Genomic DNA, 6582 nt, shown 5'->3' with positions numbered 1-6582 from the left:
TGTGTGTGTGTGTGTGTGTGTGTGTCGCGTGTGTGTGTGTCGTGTGTCGTGTGTCGCGACGTCGCGCGTGTGTGTGTGTGTGCGTGTGCGCGCGCGCGTGTGTGTGTGTGTGTGTGTGTGTGTGGTGTGTGTGTGTGTCGAGTCACATTAATTTTACGGGTAAATTCTAAAACATATGGAAAAGCCTGATTATCGAGAAACCATAATCGTTTTGTATTCATTCATTCGAAAATGAAAAACGCTCGTGATGATAACTCATTGTCAACTATTTTTTCGAATGTATATCAGTTGCATATGTTCAGTTGGACAATCACAGCAATAAGAAAAAAAAATAAAGAAAAATCCCCTCTTGTGAAAGTCGCTGTGATTGGCAATAACACTGTGCAATTGTATTGCACCCCATTGCACATCGAAATAAGGATAAAAAGGAAGGTAGTTGTAGTTTATTTCTGAAAATCGTCTAATCGATGGAAGGTCTTTATGTGTCTGCGAACGCAGAAGGAGTAGTTGCTGCGGAAATTGCAGAGCTCGCAGCGGAACTTGAGGCTGCCGGTGTTATGAACATTGCTCACGTGTCTCTCCATGTTTGCTTTGTATATGCTCTTGTAAGGGCAGAAAGTACAGGAGAATGTCGTGGTGTTGCGCGGATTCATTTTACAACCGAACTGCATATGCTTTTTTAGCAGGCTCTTCGGCGCGTAGATTTTCTTGCAGTGAGGACACATATATCGTTTGTGCAAATTCCAACCGCTGCTATCTGAAACAGATGAAGGAAGTTACGATGCAACTGTGTTCGCTTTATATAGAGACAATCGCAAACAATCGTTCGCATAAAAGAGACCTACAATTGTCTGATCGCCATGAACTATCACGTAGTATATAACTGATTGATGCGACTATACGTTAAACAAATCAATTGTTTAGGTCACTTTTAAATTGTAAATATTAGAAATTAAACAGCTTTCATTTTAAAAATCTCAGCTATTCCATAAGATAAAAATGAAGAAATTTATTAAAACATGTACCCAACACAAACCCATCATTGCTAAGTTAGAATCTCATCTTCATTCTTCTTCTTATAGGCTACAATGTATGAGATCTAAAGTTCAGTAGGATCAACGTACGACGCAATTCGTAGGGCAGATACGTAGAAATCCCTGAAAATTGTCAACTTTAAAACAATTGATCTTATTTAATTATCAGCAATACTTATACATCCAAATACTTATATATATCCAAAGAGAATGGTTGCATCAGTAAAATATAAATGGATATTAAGATAATCAAATTAAAAGACTCAAATGAGGAAGGATTCGAAAAAAATGTTACGTAACTCACTAAAAATTATTCATTATTCATTATTCTTTATATAATATTGCATTATAATTTTTTTATATATTTAATATATTTAATTGCACTTGCAATCATAAAATGCACATTAACGTCTAGTGTGTGTATACTAGACTTCAGTCATTCTCGTCTAATATATTTCGGTTGAGACTGTATTATGCATCGACTGCATAAAATTGAGAAATGCATAATTCACATTGCGAATTCCATTGTGCTTTGAAGTTGTTGATATGGATCATCCATAGTAGATTGGAATGTGTTTCGACCGGCGCGAAACGCCTTCCTCCTTTTTGTTGCGCTACTGTGATCTCGGATGCACGTGCCGCATATGCCTGAAGAGAACGTCCTTACGACTGGTCTTGTATCCGCAGAGATTGCAGAAAATCATGGGTGGTGTGCCACATACGGTGCTCAAGTGACGCTGAAGGCTCGCTTTCCATGCATAGCCCTTTCCACACTTTGGACATGTAAAGGTAGGTTTGCCTACGTATTCCCCGAGATCCTCGGATTGCTGCGCGGCCGGATCGAATCCTACAAATTAGACGCAAGAATATTAGAATGGTTAAAAGCTACTTTCGAGAGAGAAAAATTTTTACGTTCTCCGATAAAAATTGGCGAAACGCGCGGGGAACACAGAGAAATATAACGATATCACGAACACATAAACGCTTAATTTAACTCGTTGCGTTACGAAATATCTGAAATAAAAAATAAAATTTATACTTTACAAAGTTTACCAAAATTGATTTAAATTCGAGGAAATATTTAAAAAATGGAAATTGGAAGTATGAATATTAATACAATTTATTGATGAATAGTATCAGAAAAGATAATTGAGATTAATCATGAAAATTTCTTGCTAGAAAATGCATATCAATTTATTGCATCAATACAACTATATCTGATTTCATCACATATTGTAAACATCTGTTAGAAAGAAAATTTTAATTTATAAACCTCGAAAAGAAAAGAAAGTAATTTATGTATATATAGATGTAGAGATAAATCAATATAGCACCATGTTTTGCACAAATATATCGCAGGACGCGTGTAAAAATAGAATGATATAAAATACATATAAAATTTTAGAAAATGTTACATAAACAATAATTACTTGGATGAAATATCGCGTATAATTATTGTTATAATTGCAAGAAAATCTATATTCAAATCACATAATTTACAAAAAATGTTGATATTTAATACTATTTTTATAAATCGCAACCATATTAATATAATTTTATTATTCAAAATAAGCCACAAAATATATAGAATATACATAAAATATATAATATATATTCTCTTGCATTATAAAATAACAACTCTCATATATTTTATTATTCATAACACAATAATTCAATGTAATATATAACTTGAATTTAATAAATCAATATAATTTATGCTGCATTTATTAACATTTGGTTAATAACTTAATAACAAAAGAATTAAATGAACATTTTTTTACAAAAACATTATTTCTCGAAAAAGTAGTGCAAACTTATGCGAAGTCTCGTACCCCTCACCATCGGTCATATAATCTCTCCATAGTTTAATAAAAAAAATTCTTACTGCAGATCAAAATTCGCTTTGCTTTTCTAAAAGATCAGGATTAGTCGCAAAATATTCAAACGTTTTACATAATCTTTCGATAAGATGGATGCACTTTCACGAAAGTTCATTTTATCGGAAATGTATTCTTACACGTTGTACTATCTTTTCATCTTGTTATTGATAATCAAAATTGAGATTTTAATGCGATTGCTCAATCGACGCAAGGCCGACATGCTCGCGAACAATGTGATACTTCAATAAGGTAGGAATCCTGGCTCTATGGGAGCAGTACGGGCAGGGGTAGAGCGGTTCCATCTGACAGAAGAAGTTCATGTGCTTCCGTAGGCTGCGCCAATCACTGTATCGTTTCATGCACTTGAGACACCGCAGCTCATCCTTACATTGTCTCCAAATGTCACGCGGCAATCCGTCGCAGAAGAATCGCCGCTTAGCTGAAACACGATCAGAATCTTATGTAAGCGTAATAATTAATAATAAACGTTCATGGAACAAAGAGAATAAGATTGGATTATAATCGTGCTGCTTCTGCTGTATCATCGACTAAACTTGATAATCCTCCCAAATCATGAACATCGACTCATTATCTCATCCATTCACACCAAGAAAATTCTTCGACTGACCAAACATAGTAAAAAGAAAAATGTCAAATATTGCATAGAACTTTAAAGATTAAAAAAAATATGAGTAGGAAAGAGATATCGATTTGGAAAAACTAATTCAATCTTAGGATTCTCAAAATTGTAACGCTTCTCTCTATTCAATTTTGTCTTCGATGCGTTCCATATCTTAAAACGCGACATGAAATATCCTATATATAACAGACAATAACAGTATGTCGCTTGATCGGCATAATTTTCAAATTTAAAAAGAGAGAATAGGAACTTAGAGAGAAATGTGTCACCTTTTTCAACACTTTGAGAGATGTATTCACAACATTCAAGAAATTACACAAACGAACGGATTCCCTCTCTGCACATTGATTGCACATTGTCTGACGAATTTGAGATGCATCTGAAGAAGTTATGCTCTGAAGAACATGAGAACATCGAAGATATTTCCCTGAAGAGTGTAGCTCGTGGAACGTCATTTTGCAATTATGCCCAATTGCAATTGCGAGCCAGCCGGAAACATAATAAAACAACAGAGCATGTGTAAATCGTATGTTTTTATTATGCATAAGTAATATTTTACAGAACAACAAAATTTTATAAATTGTACTTCCTTTGTATCGCACAATATACATATGATCGTAACGTATCTATATAATATATGTATATCTATTTTTAACGAATCGATCAATGCAAACAAACGTTCCGCAAATTCAAATTCATATGCAGATGCGACGATTGTCTTATGAATATTTTTTTCTGTATTTATTTCTTCTATCTTTTTTTCTTCTGTTTCTATCGCCTATTATGATATCTAAATACGACGCGTCAATTAGAATAAAATTCCCTTAAATTTTATTTTATTTTAAAAAAGTTAAAATACTAACAATTTTTAATAATAATCTTCACAGCCAAAACTCACAAATATGACCAATAATTCCCTATTCGAAGGAGACGTACAAAAATTAAATTTAGCAGTATCAAATAAGGTAAACATGAGTTTACCCATTTTCGCAATTTTATTTGACAATTATACACCGCTTAAAACCGTTTAACGCGTTTGATTGGAATCGTAACGCTCGTATGACACTGAAAAATTTTTTTAAGTGCACCATTGTGTATTATCTTAGCCTAAATCCTTTCTGTTGTGCCAGTATAATAAGTAATGAAGAAAAACTGTCCCGAACAATTAATACGGTGTTAAAGTACCGAGATACTCGAGTTAGAGACATAAGAAAAGAAACTGTACAGCCTACTTTCACGCAAAACCTGTAATAGCAGCGTGTATGACGAGAAAGCTACTAATCGTCATTATGGACTGAGATTCGCGCTTCGCACTTCAAAGTTATTCAAAGCGTATTCCATGTCAAACATATAACACGGGAAAGCGGGTAAAACGTAACGTCAAACATCTACGCTACAGACAGATACTGACAAACACGTAATATCCTCGCTCTAATAACACTCTGAAAAATCAATAACAAAGCATACTTGTGCAAAGCATATTATGCTGCAATATATTATCGATGTGCACATCACAAACACTATAAGACACTTTTTAAGAAATGGGCACGTAAAACAATTTCCAAATATTACGGCACTAACTCTTTTTTTCTAGAGTCGCTAATTTCTTCTTTCTTTACGAGTTCCAGAGTATCATTACAACGCTCAAAGATGATCGTGAACAGTTTTAGATATTACCCTATATAAACATAACGAATATAATTTGCAACCTAACAAGATCGAATCCAAGAGTTCAGATTTTTATACAATAATTCAATAGCGCATCAAGAAATTTTATACACAATCACAACGAAAAAAAATAATGCAATGCATTATTTATATGCATTTTTTTCCATAGACTCCAATAGTGCCATTATTTTCATCCAAACTAAATTTGTGTTAATTGTTTAAACAAATTGTATGTGATAATTTCAATTTCAAATGGATAAGAGAAAGAGAGAGAGTGTGTGAGACCTCATAAACCATTACATACAAATGATTATTCAAATTGCATAGTAGTCCTTAAAGGGTTATATTTATCTTACGGATTTAACCCCTATTTTCAATATATATAATATAATTGTTATTTCTTACATAAAGCCGCCAATAAAGCATGAGACTCTTATAGATTTTTATCGCTAAAAAAACAAACAAATTCGTAAATGAAATCGTTCAATCACATCACGTTTTTTTAGATATTTCAGTTCAAAGAATCAAAAAATGCTATTTTTAGCACTTTTAATACTTTGAACTTATTCAAAAATTTGACAGAATAGAGCAATTTTATTTATAGATTCGTTTCCAGTGACCAAAAAATCTGTAAACTCACTTAGTCTCGTCCATGATCTAGAAAAAAAGTTTAAATTTGTCGAAGTGTCAATCATATGCTATTTATTTTAATACTAATTATAAACTTATAACGTCAAAAATACAATAAGCAACAATTGTAACGTTCATATGAAAATTTGAATTTTTGAGATATATAAATGACTTCTTTAACATTCCAGCTCGGAAAAAAATTTTAATTGTTAAACATAAATAAAATTCCTTAATTTCTTAAAACATCATTATAATTATTAAATAAAACTGCGCAATGTTGCATAAAATCAAACAATATCAAATTTAAAAAAATTAAACAAAATTACATAAAATTTAAAAGAAGAAAAATTAAAAGAAGTTAATTAATAAAAATATTTTTTTATTATCGATTGTTGGTTATCTAATTTTTATATTATATGATAAATAGTAATACTTGATATAAAAATAATTTTAATATATACAAGAATTTTGTAGAACATATTATTAATGACATATTTGGTCTATCTATCGTACTACTTTCAAAGTAATTTTCCTTTGTCCAAGAAATTCGTATCTGTAAAAGTAATATGTATAAATGTATACAGAGTAAAATTAAAAAGAAAACAGTAAAAGATGCATGATTATATAACCCATACTGTTGTGCTATTTGATAACAGCCTAATCGATGATCAAAAAAAAATNTATATATATATGTATATATATATATATATATATATATATATATCGATAT

General features: G+C 31.6%; 1 protein-coding gene across 1 annotated transcript in view; it reads right to left on the bottom strand.

Annotated features, from left to right (window-relative positions):
* LOC105623979 (longitudinals lacking protein, isoforms A/B/D/L-like) overlaps positions 1-6582 on the bottom strand; it is a 247590-nt gene that overhangs the window by 90830 nt on the left and 150178 nt on the right.

This window comes from Atta cephalotes (genome assembly GCF_000143395.1).
Source record: "Atta cephalotes unplaced genomic scaffold scaffold00070, whole genome shotgun sequence".
In the NCBI taxonomy this organism is placed as follows: domain Eukaryota; kingdom Metazoa; phylum Arthropoda; class Insecta; order Hymenoptera; family Formicidae; genus Atta; species Atta cephalotes.
The sequence above is the reverse complement of the archived record's forward strand: the minus strand, read 5'-3'. Positions and strand labels throughout refer to the sequence as shown.